The 24174-nt window shown below is 41.0% G+C and overlaps 1 protein-coding gene across 2 annotated transcripts in view; it reads right to left on the bottom strand.

Moving 5' to 3' along the window:
* The window catches only part of LOC145136874 (protein AUXIN SIGNALING F-BOX 2-like), a 49112-nt gene that overhangs the window by 13836 nt on the left and 11102 nt on the right, over positions 1-24174 (bottom strand). Inside the window, exon 3 of one of the 2 annotated variants that reach the window (XM_079070989.1) lies at positions 2651-2669. The exons of the other annotated variant lie outside the window; for it this stretch is intronic. The gene's annotated coding sequence lies outside the window, so the exon portion shown is untranslated. Of the gene's footprint in view, positions 1-2650; positions 2670-24174 lie in introns of those variants that run through there. 2 annotated transcript variants of the gene reach the window in all.

Below are 24174 nucleotides of genomic sequence, written 5' to 3' on the forward strand. Positions count from 1 at the left end.
GATTTTTATATTGTATTACCTCCTGGTTATCATAGTAAAAATGATAATAGAGTTTGTAAGTTTTTATAGTCTTTGTATGGTCTGAAACAGGCTTCACGTAAGTGGAATGAAAAGTTGAGTTCCTTTTTAATTAGTTTTGGGTTCAAAAAAAGTCTTAATGACTATTCATTGTCTGTTAAAAGTGTTGGAAATTTTATTTTAATCTTGTTAGTGTATGTAGATGATATAATATTAACATGTAATTGTGAGTTTGAAATCGGTAAGGTAAAAGAATATCTTAAGTCTCATTTTCTTATAAACGATTAATGAAAACTAAAATATTTTTTTGGGAATTGAGGTTGTTGAAGTTCCAAATGGAGTTTGTCTTTCTCAAAGAAAATATTGTTTAGAATTACTTCATGAATTATGGATGTTGGGTTGTAAGCCAGTTAAAACTCCACTTGAAACCAATCTTGTTATTAATGTTGATAGTAGCGAAGATGTTTTTCTTTAAAACATAACAGAGTTTCAGAAACTTGTTGGCAAATTGATTTATCTTACCATTACTAGACCTGATATATCATATTCAGTTCAAGTTCTGAGCCAATATATTCATAAGCCTAAGAAATCTAATTTACAAATTGAATTAAGGTTGTTAAGGTAGTTCTCATGTTAGTGGATATCTTGTTTACTTTGGTAGTTCTCATGTTTCTTGGAAAAGTAAGAAACAATCCACTATATCTCATTCTTCTACAGATTCAAAATATAGGGCACTTGGATCTTTTTCATGTGAATTAATTTAGGTATTAAAAGTATTATATGATTTGGCTTTTAAAAATATTGTTCCTATAAATGTTTTTTTGTGACAATGAGTCAGCCATTAAGTTAGCTTTAAATCCAGTATTTCATGATAAAACAAAACACTTCGAAATTGATGTTCATTTTATAAGGGAAAAGATTTCAAAGGGTGTTATTAAGTTGGTCAAGATTAGTTCTTCTAATCAAGTCTCTTGTGTCTTCCAAACATTAGGTTCTTAGTGAAAAATTGTGTTTATTTGATCTTTTTTCTACAAAATAATTTTCTAATAACAAAATGGTTAGTTTGACTGGGGCTATTAAAATATGTAGTTGTATTTTGTCAAACTAACATTTTGTTAATATATCCGGTTTTGTGTGGTTTTTGTATTATTTCGAATTCTTTTATATGTCGGTGTTATTGTGCTTAAGTGAAGGGGCTAAAAGGTAAGTTGTTCTGAGTTTATGTGTGGGTCTTAGGATCCTCCTTACTCGTTGTACTTAAGGGTTGTTGGTGCAGGTTCTGTTCATTTAGTTGAAGATTTATCACACACATAAACACTTTCTCTCTCGTTTTTCTCTGTAACAATATAGATTTTAGGGTTTGTTCTTTAGTCTTGTGAGTATAAATCTGTGAGAGTAGAATAGGTATTTGTAGTGAGTTTTCCATTGTAAAAGTTCATGTATAATGAACTGGTTTGATAGTGAATGGAGCTGTTCAAGTTGGGAAATTATTTGCTCATAGTTTTTTCACTACCCTATAAATACCCCTTGATACCTCAGACGAAACCTAAGAAAATGCAGACTTTTTTCTGGCAATTTCTAAACTTTTTCGATGATTTTTAAAGATTTGAAGAATGTTGTTCGAATTGGTTCTGGCAATTTCTAACAAACGGATAGTTATGTGTATAAAAATTTAATTGTTTTTAACTTGTGATTTTGTCTAGTTTTATCAGTTTTGTACTTCATAAATGAGGTTTTACAATTCTTTTCTGACGGATCACCTAAAATAGGGTTTAATGATTCAACTTAAACAGTTTTTGAAATTTGTAATTGTTTTAGTTAACTGTTAATAAGTAATAAATATCAAGTTGGTTCCATGTTGTGATTAAACTGATTTTAACAAGTTTTTATGATTTCGAGCTTATGAGAAGTATTTAACTTTACTAGTAATTTAACATAGATCTTAATATTGCTTTTCTAATTTAATAAGAGCTTGCTTGAGTAAATTAGTAAAAAGTTAGGTTTAACTCAAAGTACTTGTTTTGGTTAAATTAGTTGGTAAAAGAAAATTGTTAGAGCTTGTTAGGAATTGGATTCGGTTTTATACTATTGAACTTTTAAAAGCTTTACTTTATGCAAATTTAATTTTCTTCGTATTTATTGTTTTTGACATAAAGACATTGACATTTAGGCTGTCTCTGACATAAAGACATTGTCATTTAGGTCGTGTCTGTAACCTCCTAAATTTGGGGCTATATTTTTTCAATTTAAATTAACTTGGTAATTGATAAATAGGAATGTTCTAAATGACGTGAAGCGTGACATGGCGTGAAGGCAAGATCAAGCCTCAAGTCATGGCGAACCTTAGCGAGTCATGACGTTTTAGAAGGTGTGACAATTTTATATATATTAAAAAGATAAATCACATAATTATAGAATTATATCAAATATATCAAGTTTTTAGAAGTGTTATATCAACACTTAACATGAAAAAACTAACAAGAAACTCAACTGTTTCATGTCTGAAGAAAAAAAACTCACGCCATAACTCTATAAGGTGCGCCTTGACACATTATTTGGACAACACACTTAACAAACTCACCTTGAATGTTTTCGAGACGACTACACCACGCATCGCGTCATGGCACGCCTTAGCACGTTCTATGACACGCCTTTTAGAACCATGATAAATAGATTAAAAATAATTAATAAACAAATTAAAATATTTTAAATAACAAATATTAATCTTATTATTAGGTAATATAAAACATGGGAATATTAAATGTTAAAATTATAACAATTAGGGTTGGTGGTTCAACATGGTATTATAACATCGATTGTGTTTGTTCTCGTTATTATAACATCAATATTGATGTATTTCCCTTGTCTTGAAGAATTCATGTTTCAACACGGTATTATAACATCAATTGTGTTTGTTCCCGCTATTATATCATCAATATTTCCTTTTTCTAAGTGTTGTGAGTCAATTTATATCATCACCAAGAGTTACACTAGGATGTTGTCATTCACATCTTAAAGTATCTAAAAGGTACTCCATGTAGTGGTACTTTGTATCAGATTCATGGTCACCATGTGGTAGAAGGGTTATAGATGTTGGCTACAATGGTGACCCCACAAGTAGGCGGTCAACTAACGGGTATTGTGTCTTTATCGAAGGAAATTGTAACGCCCGGTTTCTGGTACGCATTTATTTACTAAATTATTCATTTTTATAGAGCTACTCGACGAGTTGGAAGCCCCAGACTCGTCGAGTAGAATTGAGTCTCAAACGCGGGTTTTCAGCTATCTACTCGACGAGTCGAGAGCCCTCGACTCGGCGAGTAGGTCTGCCAGAGTGAAACCCTAATTTCGGGGTTTTGCACCCTATTTAAGCATCTTAATCCCCATCTTTTGGCATCATTTCCAGCCTCCAAGTCCTAAACCCTAATCCACAAAACCCTAGAGCATTTTGTGAGTGTGACAACAAGATCAATGCGCAGGGACAAGGTTTAAGAACTCAAACCTTGAATGAATGCTTAAGATCAATGTCTGCTTACTAATAGATGTTCTAGTCAAGTCTGGAAAGACCAGATAAGTCTAAGTTAATGTATTCAACAAATGATCAAGACATAAATGATGATTGAGAATAAATGATCAAGGTAAAGTTAATGAATGAAGAACAAGAATATTTTGTATGAACTTAGTATGAATGCCAAAAGTGAGTAAAAAGATCTGTAGTTGACTTGTATTGAATGCTCCTATAAATAGGAGTGAATGTTACAGCGAATTATCTCAAGTGTTTACATAGGACCGGGCAAAAGACGTAAGTCTGACATTCTGATTGTCCAAATACAACTTTAGACTAAGTCCTATAAAACGTTACATCAAATACAAGAGAAAAGTAATAAATGCACAAAAGACAAAATGACTTCATTCCGGACAAGTATTATTCCGGACATGAAGGTTGGTTCCGGATCAGCATGCATTCCGGACATGAGGATCAGCTCCGGAATGCCTTCATTCTTCTTTCCTTCTTACTTGGTCTGGACAGGTTCCGGACAACTCTTCATTTCGGAATTCACACACTTCGGAATAAGGAGTTAGGATTGCTAGAGGTTCACTTTCAGGTTCCAACAATCTCCCCCTAAGTAAACTTAGCAATCCAGCAGGCTTAGTTCATTTCTTCCTTGATGAAGGTGTAGGCTCTGAACAACCATTCTCGCACCGCAATGTACCATGCCAGTTGACTTACAAACTTTGCCTTGACCTGTTCAGAAGCATCAGATTTGGACGCCCGGGATATGAACTTCTTCAGAGCTTTGGTCGGAACTAGGTGTTTATCAAGGACTCAGAAGAAGTCCTTCTTGTTTGTTCTTCTGGTAGTGTAGACAAACCCTAGAACCGGTTCTTCAATCGGACCATCTACAAGAATTTCAGCTTCCGGAAGAACAAAGTCGATCTTGGCAACGAATTTTTTGGTTCCGTAGAGGTTTGCAAGCTCGTAGTCACATCGGCATAACTCAGTAACGTAGTCTTTAAGAAAGCTGAGAATTGCGTTGTAAGAACCCATACTGATGTCATACTTCTGATTTTCTCTGAAGTAAGCAGCTAGGGTGAGGATGTCGTTCGGATTCATTGAAGGAAAATCCGCATCAGTAACGGTCCGGGGAGTTGGCTTGTTTCGGAGGAGGTGGAAACGGAATAGGGGACAGTTCAGCTCAAATTTTACTAAAATTTTTCTTCCGAAGCCTTCAACTTTGGTGATCCTCTTCCTTGTCCACACTTCCTTGAAGGGTTGAGCATTCTTTTCATAGAAGGTTTTGAGCCTTTATCGCTCTGTCCGGATGATCACTTCCGGATTATCGTTTGGGTGAAGCGGAGCAAACTTAGTGTAGAATTTGCTGTAAGGAGAAAGAGGAAGATCCAGCTGATCAGTGTCATTGGTGGGAAGATCGTAGTAGAGGGTTGGGATGATTTCCTGTGCTTGAAGAATGCCTTCACGACAAAGAGGAGAGATGCCACGCATCAGATCGGGATTGTCTTTTAAAGCTTGAATCCGGATGCTGTCCTCTAATGCCTTATGAATTTCCTCCTGAGACCATCCATATTTTTGCTTGGGAGGAGGTCCGGAGTTGAAGGCTTGTTGTTCGGAAGTCATTGGTTTCTTCCCTTTGTCTTTTTGAAGCGCATCAATGACCAGCTTCATGTTTTCATCAATGATGAATTTCAGAGTGGGAGTTGGAAGTGGTTCTTCCGGAATTTCATCAGGTATCCGGAGGGGAGAGCCCTCGTCGATTGGAGCGATTATTGGTTCCGGAATGGAAAGCTGAACTGAAGGAGTGGCTCGGAAGGCTTGAGCGGTCAAGTCTGATTTTGCCTTAGCCATTTTAATAGCCATTTGAAAAGCGTCCGGAAGAGAGGATGGCCATGAGACTGCATACCAAATTCTCTTTTGTTCTTCAGTCATTTCCTTCGGAATGGACAACTTTGGAGCTTGAAGACCAAGAACTCCTTTGGGAGCTTCATCCAGAACATATATGTCTTCATTTTCGCTTCCTTCTCCTTCAGTGATCCCTAGGATTCCGGAGACGATTTGAACGTCTTCATCTTCGGAATCCAGGTCCTCATCCTGGAGTGTGAATTCTGTGGCTGGTTTCCATCTTCTGCTTGGGCCTTCTCCCCCTCTTGCATTGGTGAACCTTGGAACCGGTGCAAGCTGTAAAACCTCTTTCAGATCGTCAAATTTGGAGAAGACTTTCTGAAGGCCGGAGGTGAGTTGAAGAGTGAGAGCATCGTAAGCGTCAGTAGTGGGGGGCTGATCAGAAAGATGTTTGAATGTGCTGCTAAGGATGGCAATCATCTCATCAAACTTCTTGTTCGGAACATCAACAATGTTCCAAGTTGAGCGGAGAAGTTTGATGAGGACTTGTTGGATAATGAGGTTCATTTCATCTTTCTTTCGGATCTCCTTCTCCAACCGTTGAATTTGTTTCTCATGACGAACATGGGTCTGCTTGATTAGATCGTTGGTAGCAGACACCAGATCATCATGGACCTTGAGCATGGAGGTGATGGTGTTGAGATAATTATCCACCAAAGCGTCGTACTTGGAGTCAACTTCCTCAATTGTGCGCTTGAGTCGGATGGATATCAGCTGATCAAGGTGGGCTTCTCTTTCGGCAACTGATGGTCCGGACTGCTGGGAGAGTGACTGAAGAATGGCATCAAGTTTGGAATCAAGTCCGGAGACTTTTTGATCCAATTTAGAGTTCAGCTCTGTTACGGATGTCTCCACGGATGCCACTTTTTTGCATGGTGTCAGAGACACTTGTTCGGATCTCGAGAAGAGTGAAGGGGTCAACGTAGTCACCAGCTGAGGATTCTGAATCAGAATCAGAGTGTTGCGGAGGAGGTTGGTGTACGTTCTGATTTGAAGAGGGACCCGGTTTGGTTGCATCATCATCTTCATGATGTTTTGAGTTGGAGCCACCGTCCGGAGTGGTAGAGGAGGAGGATCAAGTCATAAGCAGACTTGGATACAGATGCCTTGGATTGGTAGTGAACTGAAGTATTGAGATGTGCATCCGGAATGGTTTTTTCCTCTTCTTCCAGCATGATTTCTTCAGAGATCTCTTCTTCCGGATCGGTATGGAAAATACTTTGATGAGTGGTGATTGGGGGCAGTTCCGAGGTGAGCTCATTGATAACATCAGCGTCAGTGGGAGGAACATAGGGCAAGTTGCTTTGGATGGCCCTATTCCTCATGGAAATAAGCGTGGAATCCACTTGAGCTCTGGTGAGATCCGGACGTTTGGATGCGGCCCTGTTCACAAAATTTTCCCATAGGGGATCGTTAACACCTGGTCGTCCTGTACGCCTTCCGGGTATCAGACCAGTTGAGGCTTCCGACGGAGGAGGGACAACTCCAGCTCCGGACAGCTTGTGGTCCGGAACAGTGGTTCCGGAGTGTGTGCGTGTAGAAGAGATAATGGGATCATCAAAGGTGACCCGTGGGTGTGTTCCAGGGGGCTGCAAGGAACTATGTTCAACGCCGATATCACCCTTTTGGGAGGGTGAGGATGGATTATGTGGTGACTCCCCGTGAGTGTGTGTTTGTGATTTTGAAACATCGAGGGGTGCCTCGAATGAGTGGGTAGGAGGGGTGAGCGGATGGCCAGAATCAGCCAGAATGTCATGGGTGCCCTCCTGTTGAGAGGGGGCACTGAATTTGGCTTTCTTTTTGGTCTTAGGCTTGGTAGGAGAAGCCTTTCGTTTGGCTGGTTTCTTGATTTTGGGTCCGGACGTAGTTGGATTGGCCTCTTCCAAGATGGGCTCAACAGAGACAGGGGCAGGTTGTGTTGGGTCAAACACAACCGAAGTCTCTAAATGATGTTTCAAATAAGGGGACTCGGAAGGAATTAGGGCCAACATGTGGTCCGGAAGTCGTCTGACCGGACCAAAAGAAGATTGGTCTGGAATCCGATAAGATTTAACAAGTTTAAACGTGACACATACCTCCGGAGGGTTGGTGTTAACCGGAAGCGATTCCGAAAGCTCCTTGAAGACTTGTTCGATCGTCAGAGCCCAGAACCTAGGGCTTGAAATTTCATTCGGCTTCCGCTTGGTAGCAAACTTGCAGAAGTCTTGCCACAAGACTTCCGGAAGATCAACAGCATTCTCGCGTCCGGAGTAGATGCTGAATACGACATTGAGCCAGTCCTTTCTTAAGGTGTCCGTTCCTCCATGCTTTCCGGACAGACCTCTGAGGATGAAATGCATCAATACAGTCCATAGTTCGGACACTACAGTTTTCTTGAAATCTTTCGCTTTGTAGTCTTGAGAATATCCAATGTAGTTCAGAAACGTCTGAAACTCTTCAGACGTTGGTTCAACAATTTTGAAACCCCTTGGGTTAGCTTTAACACCAATCGCCTTCAGAAAGGTCGATTTGTAGATTGGAACTGTTCTGTCACCGAGGATTGGGATCATTAGAGCGCCATCGTCGAGTTGAATGCTGGTGAAGGCACGATGAAGGTGATGAATGGGAAGTGGCGGTTCAGGGATTTTAGTGAGAGGAATAGAGATGGGGTGGTTAGCAATAAACTCGATCATAACACTTATCGATTCATCGTAGTCCAGTGGGTTGAGAGAAAAAAGTTGTGTAGTGTCTCTCAAGAATGGTTCTGGATCGGCGGAGGAAGAGGAACCTTTAGAGCCCTTGGAGGATTTCTTTCTGGCAATGGACTTCTTTGGAGTAGGGGCCGTTTGAGTGTGTTCTGGAGAGGACGCCATTGTTGCAGGTTATGAGTTCTTGAAGAACACGAAGAACAGTGAGAGAATTTAGGAGATTTAAGGGTTTTGAGAGCGTAAAGAGGTAAAAGGGGTTTTGAAAGGGTATTTATAGGTAAGGTAAATGGGTCGGGTAAAAAAAAAGAAAATGATTAGGATCCGAGAACAAATGGGTCTCATTTAATGTTTGGGAACGTGATTTGACCGGTGAGGTGAAAGGGTAAAGTAATTTGGGGCTAAAAATAGAGAATTCAACCGTCGATTCGATGTCTATTTTATGGGGCGTGCAATTGTGTCACACAAATCGAGGAGGATCGGATAAGAATCTTCCTGAAAAGTAATCGTTGAGAAAACCATTTCACCTTATTACCTTTTGGTATTCCGGATGAGTTGTTCCGGACAGTGCATGATCCGGAGGGTAAGAGTCATGATCCGGAGCATACTTGTTTAAAAAAAAGGTTCCGGAACAAGTTTTAAGATTCCGTAGCAATTTTGAAATTCCGGAGCAATTTTTGAGAATTCCGGAGCATTTTTGAAAAATCCGGAGCACTTTTGAAATTCCGGAGCAATTTTTGAGAATTCCGGAGCATTTTTTTTTGAAATTCCGGAGCACTTTTGAAAATTCCGGAGCACTTTTGAGAATTCCGGAGCATTTGTTTTTTGAAATTCCGGAGCACTTTTGAAAATTTCGGAGCACTTTTGAAAAATTCGGAGCAAATTTGAAAAAATTCCGAAGCAAGTGTTGGAAGTCCAGAGCGCATAATGGGACACATTTTCCGGGGGAGGAATTCAGGAGTTCGATTATGAAGTATATTCCGATCATCAAGACAAGGTAGATTATAAATAGCAAGTAAACAAGGTGAACTGTACAGTTTAACAAACTCAAGTGAAGGTCAGAGATAAAGACAAGTAAATGATCGTATGTATTCAGAGAGAAAGTAGTTCCGAAAAAGAGGATCAGAACTAATTTTCTTTCAAAATACGTCTATCAAAGAGAACAAGTCTCTTGAAAGAACTGAGGATCTGGTATCATCATACCCATTTTGTTGAGAAAACCATTGAATTTGGTTTCTTCTAATGCCTTGGTAAAGACATCAGCAATCTCATCGTCAGATGGAACAAAAATGAGTTCAATGTTGCCATTAAGTACATGATCTTTTATGAAATGGTACCTTACATCCATGTGCTTAGTCATGGAGTGCTGAATTGTATTATGAGAAATCGCAATAGCACTTTGAGAGTCACAATAGATCGGAATGCGTTGAAAGCAGTAACCATAATCCAAGAGTTGAGATTTCATCCACAGAACTTGAGATGTACAGCTGGCAGCAACAATGTATTCAGCTTCGGCTGTAGAGAGTGCAATGCAGTTCTGTTTCTTGGATGACCAACTGACCAAACGACCACCTAAGAATTGACAACCACCTGAAGTGCTTTTTCTGTCGAGTTGAAGACCACCATAGTTTGAATCTGAGTAGGCTTGAAGAAGGAAGCTCTCATTTGCCGGATACCAGATTCCGAGACTTTTAGTACCTTTGAGGTATCGGAAAATTTGTTTCACAGCCAGAAGATGAGACATCTTTGGGTTAACTTGAAATCGGGCACATAAGCAAGTGGAGAACATTATGTCAGGACGACTTGCTGTGAGATAGAGCAGAGATCCAATCATTCCACGCTACTTCTTTTCATCAACTGAAACACCTAAGGGGTCGGCAAAGATCTTGTGTCCGAAGCCCATTGGAACCTTGGCAGATGCACAGATGTCCATGGAGTATTTCTTGAGGAGTTCTGAAATGTACTTTTCTTGGTAAATGAAGATTCCTCTGTTAGTCTGTTTGACTTGGAGGCCAAGAAAGAAGCTTAACTCTCGATTCATGCTCATTTGAATTCGATTGACCATAAGTTTAGCAAAATCAGCAACCATGAATGAATCCGTAGATCCAAAAATGATGTCGTCCACATAAATTTGTACCAGCATGAGGTGCTTTCCATTTGATCTTCGGAATAGAGTGGGGTCTAGTATTCCTCTTTGAAAACCGGAGCGTTTGAGAAAATCAGTGAGAGTCTCGTACCATGCCCGAGGAGCTTGCTTGAGACCGTAGACAGCCTTCCGGAGTTTATAACAGTAATTCGGAAAGGAAAGGTTAATGAATCTGGGGGGCTGTTGAAGGTACACTTCAATGTCAAGTTCACCGTTAAGAAACGCACTCTTAACATCCATTTGGTAAACTTTGAAGCCTTTATGAGCTGCATAAGCAAGAAAGATTCTAATGGCTTCAAGACGTGCCACGGGAGCAAAGGTCTCATCGTAGTCAAGCCCTTCGATCTGAGTGGATCCTTTAGCCACCAGCCTTGCTTTATTTCTAATGATCACTCCTGCATCATCTAGTTTGTTGCGAAACACCCATCTCGTACCGACAATGGGATGATTCTGAGGAGGTGGCACGAGAGTCCAAACTTCATTTCGGTCAAATTCTGCCAGTTCGTCTTGCATGGCTGTAATCCAATCAGCATGCTCCAATGCTTCCTTGATGGATTTGGGTTCAACCATGGATATGAATGCTGAGAAATGACATTCGTTTTGAATTTTTGTAGCAGACCGAGTCTGTACACCAGCATCGGGGTTACCGATTACTTGGTTCGAAGGATGATCCTTCGTCCAAACATGTAATCGTGGGAGTTCTTGTGCAGCCGTCGAACCGATATCGATAGTGGAATTGAGTTGCCCCCCCTGAATGGTTTGAATGTTGGGATGATGCTCCCCCTGAACTTCTGAACCAGAGAGGTTGACATCATCATTAAAAGGGAACTCAAAGAAGTTTTCATTTTCATCATTGTTGAGCGGATTGGAATCATCGAAATCAGCAGCTGCATCTTGGAAGCCATCCACATTTGATTCAAGAGAGGGATTAGCATCATTCTCCCCCTCAACCTGAGAAGGTTGAAATGGTTCGGAATCAAATGGAGGAAGGCTTGGGATCGGACCGGAAACGTTTTGTGAGACTGGGGCTTCCGAATAAGGGATTGGAATGAGAGATGGTCTTGATCAAGATTCCGAATCAAGAGCGGTTTCGGAAGGGCCAAAGAGAGTTTCAAAGTCAACTTCAAGAATTTTTTGAGGGTTCAGACATCCTGGCGGAGGAGCATCGGACTCCATAATGTGAGTTGTAATGTGAGTAGGGCCAGAATTCCGGACGAAGTTGTCATCAAAGGTAATATCGAAGCTTTCTTCCAGAACACGAGTTCTTCGGTTAAGAACTCTGTAAGCTTTCGATTTTGAGGAGTATCCAAGGAAAATGGCTTCATCAGCTTTAGGTTGGAACTTGGTAAGCTGATCACGATTGTTCTTGATGAAGCATCTGCATCGGAAGACATGAAGAAACGAGATTGTTGGCTTCCGACCATTCATTGCTTCATACGGTGTCATGTTGAGGCGTCGATTGAGGATACTTCGATTCTGAGTGAAGCACGCAGTGGATACGGCTTCAGCCCAAAGATAAAGTGGTAGATTTGCGAAGTTCGGCATGGATCGAGCAGCTTCAACGAGAGTTCTGTTGCGTCTTTCGACTACACCGTTTTGTTGTGGAGTATAGGGAGCTGAGAAGTTGTGGTCGATTCCTTTTTCAGTGAGGAATTTTTCAATGGTGGAATTTGTGAATTCCGATCCATTATCACTTCGGATTTTCCTGACTGGGAGTTTGATAAGAACTTCTATTCCTTTGATAAAATTTATGAGCTCTGAGGCTGTTTCAGATTTCAGCCTTAGGAAGAAAACCCAAGTGAACCTTGTAAAATCATCAACAATCACAAGAATATATTTCTTATGATGAAGACTTTCTACAGTGGATGGTCCACAAAGATCAATGTGTAGAAGCTCCAATGGTTCCGAAATGGACTTTTCGATGATGACAGGATGACCCTTCTTTGATTGCTTACCACACTCACAAGCAGCACAAAAATGATCATTTTCAAATTTGAGAAGAGGTAAACCTCTCACCATTTCGTCGGATACGAGATCATTCATGTACCGAAAGTTTAAGTGAGCGAGCCTTCGGTGCCATAACCATCTGACGTCAGGAACATATTTGGAGAGAATGCAGAGTTGTGGTTTGCCAATAATCATGTTGATGTCGAGCGGATACATGTTCTTGTTGCGAAGCGACTTGATTAAACATTCTTTGCGATCTTCAATCATTACATAGTTGTACTTTTTGCAAAATTCCACACGTCGATTTGAATCAGTGAGCTGAGCAACACTTATCAAATTATGTTTTAGATCAGATACATAAGCCACATGTGAAATAGAAAAGTTTCCATTGGTGAGAGTTCCATAACCACGAATTTGTGAGTTTGAATTGTTGCCATAAGTCACGTAACCAGCATTTGAAGAAAGTTTTAAATCTCGCAGAAAATCTTTCTGCCCCGTCATGTGCATGGAGCAAGCACTATCAATATACCATATTGTTTCTTGCTCCGAAGCACAAAGTGCCTACAAAATTAGTGAATAATGGAGTTTTTAGGCTCCGGATTAGACTTTGGGACATATGCACGGGCTTTGGACTTTGATTGTGACTTAGAAACAACTTTGTGTTTCTGGGTGATATTCTTGGAATTCTTTGGAAACAGACAGAATGCTAGTTTTTTTTCATTTATCCAGTAGTCATATTCAATGACTTGGAGTTTCGGAATTGTTTGCTTCGGACCCTTGACTTCCAGAGTGGTGATTACATTCGTAATCTCCGGAAGTGTTGTGTCATCAGTGGGAGTATTGACTTTCCACACAAGATTTTTCTTTGAGGATTTTGAAAAAGATGTTTTCTTTGCATTTGTGGATTTTCTTGATGGCACATTGGCTTTTGAAAGATTTGGTTTGAAAATTGTACCATCAGATTTTGCAACAAAAACATATGAAACTGTCTGAGGATCTGATGAAGTGTTTCGAATGGTTTTGGCAGTTATATGAGATTGAGGCTGAGTGGATCTGATGACTTTCTTAGGTTCAACATGACTAAGAGGTTTGGAAGGTCTGTTGAGGATCTTAGCGGGATGAACTTGGTTTGGAATTAGCAAGAAACCTGGAATTTTGTCTAGTCTTAACTTCCTTTTTATGTGCATTTCGAGCTTCTACTTTAGGATCGACAATATCCTTCCTATTCAGCATATGTTTTCTTCTAGAATGAGATGCGGATTTAGAGGTTTGTCCTACGGATGGGTTCTTAAACTCAGGAGTAATGGGAACCAATTTAGTTTTTGAAACAACTAAGGAATCCGATTCGCAAGAATCAGAGGACACACAGATTGAGACTTCAACTTTATCATCTAAGGATGCCCATACAGCCTCAGAGGTAGTTTCAGTTGTCACCAGATTAATTTCTTCAATCACACAATTGTTCACGTGATTACTTTTAGGAACATAGTCTACACAATTGGTAAGACTGTGATGAAAATCCGTGGTCCGATTCAGGTCCAGGTTTATCAGAGGCGGAAGAGGCGTGGAATCACGACACTTGACAACTATTGGTTTGAACTCAGGAATTAGGGACTCAAAATGGTCTGGAGTCTCAGGAAGTGGAGACAGAGGAGAAACAGGGGTGTCCGAATGTTTGATATTCGGAACCTCTCCCACGAATGTCAAATTCTGCAATTCCTTCAAGGGACTAACAACTAGTTTCGGAAACTCGCTTCTGAGACCAGGTGCTTTAGACCAAGGATGACGAAAGTTATGAGTCATCTGAATATATGCTTCAAGCATGTCTACTGAATTGTGCAAAGCATCTATTTTTGCATTGAGACGTTTGTTATCAGTAATTAAAACATTTCGTTCAGAATATGTGATTTCACATTTATCTTTCAAAATGATACATTCATCGTTTGACATTACAAGTTCATGCTCTAAAGACTCGATTTTCATTTTTTATCTTCAAAACGTAACCTAAGACGATTTAGTTCACAATCCTTCTTCTCACTGGCTTCTATGGCAGACTCATAGGCTTTATAAATGGTGTTCATATCTGTTTGGATTTGGGTCAGGTAAGGTTTACAAAGAGATAAATCAAAATCATTATCAAAGATCATAGATTTTACCTGCTGAACGATGCTTCGACCGGGTGGATCATTGGTGGCCATGTAGCAGTAGTGAGGTTCAGCAACATCATCTTCATCTTCTGAACCGAAAGACCAATATCCTTCATCACATTCAACCGTTTGTCTTGCCATCAAACACATGTTTCTTCCAGTTACCATGTCATCATCATCCCCGGATGACCAATACCCTTCAACATCTCTTGAAACCGTTGTTACAAAGGCTTTTTCACTTTCAGCCATCTCCTGTGCTCTTCGGACATAGTAGGCAGAATCCTTGATTTTTGGTTTCTGCGGAACATCAGCCATGCAATCTTTGGCAAAATGATTTGCATGTCCACACTTATGACACACAATTTTTGGTTTGTCTAATTTGGAACTCTGAGAGGATTCCGGAGTAGAGTTTGGTTTAGTGATGTTTGGTTTGTATGCGGGAGGGTTTTCGAAAGTTGGTTTAGGTTCCGGAGCTGAGTATGATTGGGAATTGTTATGGTGAGGAGCATTGAATCGATTTTGATATGGTTTGTAAGAAGGATTGAAAGGGCGTTTGTATTTCATTGAGAGTAGGGCGAACTCCTGTTGGAAGCGGAGTTCAGAGTCCATGGCTTCAGAATTATCAGTGGGATAGATTTGTGTGGGCAAAATGGGTGCGGACGTTTGAAAGGATGGAACAATGGGTTTGAAGGAATCCGGAGTAGATGAGTTTGGAACAGTTGACTCAAAAGAACTGATGAGAGCAAGAGGACCTCCGGACAGTTCCCTTATGGTTTGAGCAACATTTGATTCATGTCCTTGAAGTTCATCAAACAGTTGATAGAGCTTCAACTTTTTTAATGAGCCATTGCTTTGGAGACAAGATTTTACGTTTCCTCATCCTTTGCCTAGACTGTTTATGAATTTGAGATTCTACTCCAAAGGAGTTCGGACAATCCCATGAGCAGTCATGTTGTTGACAATGATTCGGTAACAGTTGGAGGTTGAGGCCATTGATTCATTAGGAGTGGTAGTGAAGGTGTAGAAGTCGTTGACAACAGAGGTGAGGCGCTTGTCTTTCATATTTTCCGAACCTTCAATTAGATCCTGAAGAGTATCCTAAATCTCTTTGGCTGATTTGCACAACTTGATGTGCTCGAAGAGTGAGGGAGGAACTCCAAACACCATTTCTGAGAAAGCAACTTGATCAGCATGTAGCTTCTCGATAGCATCTGCAGTTAGAGGAGCTGGGCGAGTTTCATCTTCTCGCATGAGCTGAGCAGCAGCATCTCTTACAACTGTTCCTACAGGAACATGTGGACCTTCTTTGACGGATCTCAAGATTTCTTCACCTTTATCTTTGACTGAAAGTGAACCTCTAGCAATCCTAACTCCTTATTCTGAAGTGTGTGAATTCCAAAATGAAGAGTTGTCTGGAACCTGTCTGGACCAAGTAAGAAGGAAAGAAGAATGAAGGCATTCCGGAGCTGATCCTCATGTCCGGAATGCATGCTGATCCGGAACCAACCTTCATGTCCGGAATAATACTTGTCCGGAATGAAGTCATTTTGTCTTTTGTGCATTTATTACTTTTGTCTTGTATTTGATGTAACGTTTCATAGGACTTAGTCTACAGTTGTATTTGGACAATCAGAATGTCATACTTATGTCTTTTGTCCGGTCCAATGTAAACACTTGGGTTAATTCGCTGTAACATTCACTCCTATTTATAGGAGCATTCAATACAAGTCAACTACGGATCTTTTTACTCACTTTTGGCATTCATACTAAGTTCATTCAAAATATTCTTGTTCTTCATTCATTAACTTTACCTTGATCATTTATTCTCAATCATCATTTATGTCTTGATCATTTGTTGAATACATTAACTTAGACTTGTCTGGTCTTTCCAGACTTGACTAGAACATCTATTAGTAAGCAGACATTGATCTTAAGCATTCATTCAAGGTTTAATTTCTTAAACCTTGTCCTTGTGCATTGATCTTGTTCTCACAATTGGTATCAGAGCTTGAGTGGTTGTCCTTTGAATCCATAAAGATCAGATTATAGTTGGTTTGAAATTACCTTGGTAGTTCAATCATTTCTGTGTCAAGGATAAAAGTTCTTCTATATACCACTTTAGCTTAAAGATATCTTAACTTCAATGGCTGCTTCTAATCCTCAGCAAATGATTTCAATGCAAATCGCAAATAGTGTGGGTGGCCCTACTCGTGCCCCATTACTAGTTGTGGAAGAATATGATCACTGGAAAGTTAGAATGGAAAGATTTTTACTGACCAAAAAATAATATCCTAGTTTTTACGGGTAGATGCTCACATCAAGGGGGAGCATGCGATGCTCCATCATATCCGACATATTTTCTTTCCCGGTTTCATGATTATTTTTGATCTTATTGCATGGTCGATCAAAAATAGGGGGAGAATCATGAGCATCCATTATGGTTTATTATTGGAGTTTTGACGTTAGAGACATTTGACGACGGAGATTCATTTAGTAGTGTGATGTGGCACTGATTTTTGGTCTTCACAGATCGAATTTTTGGCATTACTAGATGTTCTTCGGATTATGATTATTTATCTTCAGACTCTACACTTTGGGATGTCTCATTTGTGTTTGCATCCGGTTCAGATATTATGATTGCTCGAGTTTGGATTTGCGATATTTTGAAGACGATGACTATTTTAGCGATGCGGCGTGGCACTTATTTTTGATCTCCCGATCAAATTTTTGGCATTGCTAGACCATGTCTTCGGACTCACATTATTTATCATTCGGACTTTATTTTTGGATGCTTCACATTTTTAGCAGGTTATTCTTCAGAGATCATTTGGTGCATTATCATTCGATTTCGGAATGTTGAAGATGTTGTGTGATTCGAGATTGTGCTCTTCGGTTCTACAGTCGAGGGGGAGACTGTGAACATGATTGGTTTTTGGGGACTGATCACATTCGAAGATTGGGATTTCATACTTTTATTTAGAGATTGGGGTTTCTCTGTTTGTTCGTTGATGCTAGAGATTCCATTGCCAGATTCCGAGATCACGACAACTTCAGCTCTTCCGAGACACTTCAGCACCATACCTACCGGACCTGCCTGTCGGATGTTCTGCCTTTTATCACTGCTTTACCCTCACAATTTCCGAGCATTTAGCAGAGATTGTTGGAGCATGAAAATGCTCTATAATGTTGAGTGTTTATTAGGTTAGAATATTCCCTTGTATGAAAAGCATATTCCCTCCACTAGTATATAAAGTAGAGGTGATAGTCATTTTATTTTGGTAAGTGTGCACTATTTAGACTTTGTAGATTAGAGAGAGTGTGGTGGGATCTCTCCCACCATGGGAGAGTTATCTCTCCCAACCCATGAGTGTTCTTCTAATATTTTATATCTCTCTATTTATCTACTACAATTTTACTCACATATCATGTTCATCATGTTCATACACGATTATATTCTTGGTAATATCTTCCGCACCGATCCAATCGACAAAATGGGCACCTACAGTGAGTGTGTGAGACATTCTTGAGTGATTTTGTGTGTTCTTGAAGCAAGAAGAAGAAGAATGAGCTAGAAGGTTCAAGGAGAAGATAGTAGATCCAGGGATTTCCTTCCATCCTCATCACTTTCTGGTAATTAAGTCTCTAACTTGATCATTCATTCATTAGATCTACTTACTTCCATTTTTATGAGGGTTTTGGTTCAAGAACCTTGGTCTTTGGGATTTGGACGTCCCGAGTGACTTACATTTCAGATTTGGGATCTAGAAGGGGTTCCATGGCATAAAGTTGCACTTTATGACCATGGAAGCCCCATGCAAGCTTAAAAACCTTATTATGGCCTTTTTAGCCCAAAAAGGCCATGAATGGAAGGAAAGCTAGGAACTTTACGTGTCCAACTGATGTCCAAGGCCTAGATCTATTATAGTGTGCGGGGCCCGTATCTCATAGCTTAGTTTGAGTATGGATATATGAATGATTGATAGATTTAGTTATACTTGTTGTCTGTGTGATACTTGTATGTATGTTTAATAGCTGAGTCTGGGCGGGGCCCGTATCTCATAGTAGCTGAGTGTGGGCGGGGCTCGTATCTCATAGTAGCTGAGTGTGGGTGGGGCCCGTATCTCATAGTAGCTGAGTGTGTGATATGTGCATATTTAGTCATATATTTTTTCTAATATCTTAATACTTTTTGGCTATTTTGTCTCAAATATTGAATAAAAGGTACTTAATTGTGTTAAAATTTTATTTTCAGCCTAAAAGACATGCTCAAGTGAAAAGGGAAGCGGGACTAGTAATCGGAAGTTCGGGAATTAAAGTTAGAAGAATTTAAGCTAAAAAGATGAAGAACTCGGCGAGTTGGTCCTCAAATCGACGAGTTGATAAGAAGATTCGCGAACCATCAGGTGTCTTACCGTGCACGGGGTTTAAGTGACAGACTCGTCGAGTCGGTCTATGGACTCGACGAGTTGCCCCTGTTTTCAGAAAACTATATAAAGGGCATTATTGTCCGAGACCCTAAGTTTTTTTTGGATCTTTTTGGCGACTTATTGGCGAATAAAAGGATTTCTGGAGCTCTGGAATTCGAAGATCAACCCTAGAGATCAATTTGGAAGAGATCAAAGGCAAAACACATTCTCTTTTCGTAATCTTTTGCATACAATTATGTTTCTATTATTGGATTTCGTTTTTGAGATGTTAGTTGCTATAGATATGAGCTAAAAACTCATCACTTCTGTTTAGGGTAGATTAACTTGTGATTATGGTTTGATTTTATGTTTGGGATTAATTTTGATTTGGTGAATTGCCTTGCTAAGCTTGTTAAAGACCCATATGTGTTGATAATAATTGTTTTCTGTTAAAAATCAAGTTGTTGAGATTGCATGAACATCTTCTTAATTACTTGAATCATATGATTTTGTGAACACAATATTGTATGCCTAGTATTAGTGAGCATGAACCTAGGATTAACTAGAAAATAATTACATCAATGTGTAAGCATGTATGATGAACAACCATACATGAGTTGATTAATTTAACCAAAATTAGTTAACCAACATTACAAGTCTTACTTGATCCGAATCAAAATACTAGGAAACTTATTAGTTTAACCAATTGGCCATTGTTTGAATTAATTTGTTTAATAAGGATTATTAATAGTGAACATGAATCTAGTCACATTAATCGGTAGCCAATGATAAATTAATCCATTGCACTTGCCATAAAATCAACCATAGGAGCAAGTGAGTCGAACCTGAACAGAAGTCTCTTTTATTATTGAATCTAGTTACTTCCTATTTGCTTTAGTTGTTAATTGTCTTAATTTGAGTGTTAGTTAATTACTTAAGTTTCTAGTCTTGCAAAACTAGAGAAAACCCCTCTTTTTATTACTTGCTTTTATTTAAGATGATTCTAGTAGTTAGTTTAATTGTTATCGTTCCCTGTGTTCGATACCCTGCTTACTTGAACTATATTGCTAATCGATAGGTACACTGCCTTTCGTGTGTTTAATTTGTGTTTAAAATAGTAGGAATAAAACTAGTGCATTTCACACACATCAGTGTGGGCGGGGCACGTATCTCATAGCCAGTGGAGTGTGGGCAGGCCCCGTATCTCCATGAGTGTGGGCGGAGCCCGTATCTCCTTGTTGCATGTTCTATGTGTATGTTATGTGGTATTTTGGGGAGACTCACTAAGCTTCGTGCTTACAGTTTTCAGTTTTGGTTTCAGGTACTTCCACTAGCAAGGGGAAGAGCTCGGGATGACTGCATGACACACACCACAGTTTATAGACTGAGATGTTTTAGACTCTGATATTTTGACGCATGGTTTTGATACCATATTTTGATATGATGTTTTGGATACATTACTTGTGATTTTATTATGATGTTGATGAATTATGGTTTTCTTAAATGATTTTAAAAAGAAATTTTTGGACCATGATTTTGGGATGTTTCAAGTTGGTATCAGAGCCTTGGTTTGAGGGATTCGTACACGCTCTCGGGGTGTGTCTGAACTCAAATTAAGGAATTGGTATGAAAATTTTCTAAAGAAAATCATTTTTATAAAAAGAACTTTGAAAAGAGAAAAGGGTGTGGTGCATGCAATCAGCCGAGCTCAAGTAAGTACTCCCAAATTACCCATACAAGTTATGTTACGATATGTTTATGAGAACTGCATGCTAGATTAGGACTAAGGATCTAGGAAGGATGCCTTATGTTCCTGTTATATGTGTATCAGCTTTATGAACTGCATGTTAGTACAGATTAGTCAGTGATGGTCTGATTAGGATATGCTTGATTATGTGTACTCAATTCTCGAATGTTGCTTGCTTTGTGCTTTTAGGAGTTCTAGTTATCTTTTACTAACTAGTAAACGAATATGTTAAGTTACATATTGCGAGGACTAAATAATTTTAGAAGGTTAGGTTTAGCTCTATTTCGCAGCTCTTGTCTGAGTCCAACCGTTGTAGGGTAGAACTTCTCATTCGAAGAATTATCTAGTCTTAGTGATATATAATGGTATTCACGAGATAGTTAGGGGGAGATAGCATGGACTTCTTATGCAACTGATGGCGGAGAGTGGGTTGGTGGTTGCCCTAGGGTAAGCCTAGGATGATATTAGCATGAGATCAGCAGTAGTAGTAGAAGGGACTTGGTGGAGTCGAGACAGTTCTTGAGGAAAATACGGATAGATGTGGAAGGTAGTATGGGCTCGTACTACTGAAAGCAGAGGATCCGTACTCGAATCAATGAAGGCTGAGATGAATCCAGGAAACTTGTAATACGTGAGATCCCTCGAGTTATGATGAGTATACTGATGTTTGTTATGGTGTATTTTCAGTATGGTGACACTACACACTAGGCCAGGTGGCAGTTCAGGCGCCAGTGAGGGATCATGCTCGGGCTCTGGGCCGGGCAACTGGATGAGCAGACGAGGGAGTTCATCTCGTCTGAGATCACACACATCATTCTAGAACAGACTCATGTGATCTTTGGATCGGTCAAGGAGGGCATCTTGGAGATACTTGATGAGAGGTTGGGTGCATTCCGCACCGAGATGGTGGCCATGCTAGGGGCACACTCACTAACATTCAGGGAGTTCAGGGCTTGTGGAGCTCCTAATTACCATGGGGCTAGGGACCCCATTGCGAGTACCAGATGGTTGGTGGATGTCACCAACGCATTCCGCACCAGCAGATGTCCCGAGGGGGACAAGTTCTGATTTGCATCCTGTCTTCTGAAGGACAGGGCACGTGATTGGTGGGAGGAGGTCGGACGAGCCATTGGGGATGATGCGGTTTTAGATGCGATGACCTGGGTTGATTTTTCGGCCAGGTTCAGAGCCGAGTTTGCACCTGTGATTGAGGTGCAACAGCTAGCTAGAGAGCTCCAGGATCTTGAGCAGACGACAAAGACTGTGGCAGAGATCACCGCCAAGTTCAGGGAGAGGGCCCTTCTCATTACACAGTACGTGGCGGACGAGGAGATGAAAAAGGCCCGATATCACGAGATGTTGCGGAGTGATATCCGCAAGTTTCTGAGCCGCTCTAGCTGCAAGACACTGGAGGACATGATTGCTAGGGCTAGAGAGAGAGAGAGAGAGAGAGAGAGAGAGAGATATCGATTTAGAGATGGAGAGGAAGAGGAAACCAGATGCGGCATTTGGTATGGAGGGCTCGGGCAAGAAGCCCAAGACATATTCTCGAGGGAAGGGCCAGCAGGGCTGAGGCCGTTGCGGTAAATGCGGTAGGTCGCACGAGGGGACGTGCAAGGCGGGTAGTTCAGGCTGCTTTAAGTGCGGCCGAACTGGACATGTGAGCAGGGATTGTATTGTTGCTTCTACCACCACTACCACCGCAGTATCTGGCCCGATTTGCTTTCAGTGCAATCAGAGGGCCCACAAGAGGTCCCAGTGTCCAAGTTTGGCAGCAGCAGGGAAGGTGACGACACCCGCCCCTGCTACATTGAGGATTATAGACGGCCGTCAGGGCCGAGTAGAGGTGCCAGTGGCGAAGAGCAGAGCCTTCCAGTTGACAGCAGATGAGGCACGTGCAACTCCTGATGTCGTTACGGGTATGTATCTTCTCCTTATCTCTTTATTTGTATTGATTATTGCTTATGTTTATGTGTTTGTTATAGGATCGTTCTTAGTGAACGGTATATCTGCCCTTGTATTATTTGATTCGGGGGCAACCCGATCTTTTATGTCGCTCGCGCTCAGCAAGTGATTCGTAGGAGTTCCGGGGGAGCTGGATTGCCCACTTGATGTGGAGATAGCAGATGACAGAACCGTTAGGGTTCCAAGGGTTCACAGAGGTTGTACACTACAGTTATTCGATGAGCAGTTTTCAGTGGATCTGGTTCCTATTCCCTTACGAGGGAATAAGGTTATAGTGGGTATAGATTGGTTGAGCCCCAATGGGGCAGTGATTGACTGCGAGTAGCAGCTAGTGAGGATCTGGACTCCTAGTGGGGGAGGGGTAATGATTTAGGGCGAGAGGCTGCATGGTGGATTGACTTTATGCTCATAAGCGAGAGTGAGGCGCAACCTTCAGCAGGGTTGCGCGGGTTATGTCGCCTATGTCATGGATACCTGGGATAAGCGTAAGGCGACAGTCGATGACGTACAGGTAGTGCGAGAGTACCCGGAAGTATTTCCGAAGAATTTACCTGGGATACCTCCGGAGAGACAGGTTGAGTTCGGGATTGACCTGGTCCCTAGTGAGGCTCCGATAGCCAAGGCACCATATCGGCTGGCTCCTCCCGAGATGCAGGAGTTGTCTACGCAGCTGCAAGAGCTGCTAGACAAGAGATTTATCAGGCTGAGTAGTTCGCCATGGGGAGCCCCGATCCTGTTTGTGAAAAAGAAGGTCAGGTCACATCGCATGTGTATAGACTACTGGGAGCTGAATAAGGTAATGGCGAAGAACCATTACCCCCTTCCGAGGATTGATGATTTGTTTGACCAGCTACAAGGTGCATCTTGGTTCTCCAAGATTGATCTGCGATCGTGTTATCACCAGATGTGATTCAGGGACGAGGATGTGCAGAAGACAACTTTTAGGACTCGCTATTGTCACTATGAGTTTGTGGTGATGCCGTTTGGGCTCACCAATGCTCCAACCGCGTTCTTGGACCTCATGAACCATGTGTGCAGACTGATGTTGGACCGGTCTGTGATAGTTTTCATTGATGACATCTTGGTTTATTCCAAGACTCAGGAGCAGCATGAGGAGCACCTGAGGGAGGTGCTGGAAACACTGAGGAGGGAGAGACTTTTTGCAAAGTTCTCCAAGTGTGAGTTCTGGTTGCGCGAGGTGCAGTTTCTTGGGCACCTTGTCAACCAGAAGGGTATTCTGGTCGATCCGGCCAATATAGAGGTTGTGATGCAGTGGGAGATTCTGAGGTCTCCAAATGAGATTCGGAGTTTCCTTGGTCTAGCGGGTTATTACCGGAGATTTATTCAGGACTTCTCCAAGATCGCTGTTCCTTTGACCTAGCTGACCAAGAAGTCGGTGACCTTCCGCTGGAGGCCTAAGCAGGAGGCAGCCTTCGAGACTTCGTGGTTTATTGTGACACTTTGATCATGGGCATGGGTACGGTATTGATGCAACGGGGTCACGTGATAGCTTACGCTTCGAGGCAGTTGAAGCCTCACGAGGCTAACTACCCGACACATGATTTGGAGTTGGGGGCTGTGGTGTTCGCCCTCAAGATTTGGCGGCATTACCTCTATGGGGTCCGTTGTACCATTTACACGGACCACAAGAGTTTGAGGTACCTCATGGATCATATAACATCCATAAAAATCATG

This window comes from Lactuca virosa, chromosome 9, assembly GCF_052849685.1.
Source record: "Lactuca virosa cultivar CGN04683 chromosome 9, Lactuca_virosa_CGN04683_v6, whole genome shotgun sequence".
In the NCBI taxonomy this organism is placed as follows: Eukaryota; Viridiplantae; Streptophyta; class Magnoliopsida; order Asterales; family Asteraceae; genus Lactuca; species Lactuca virosa.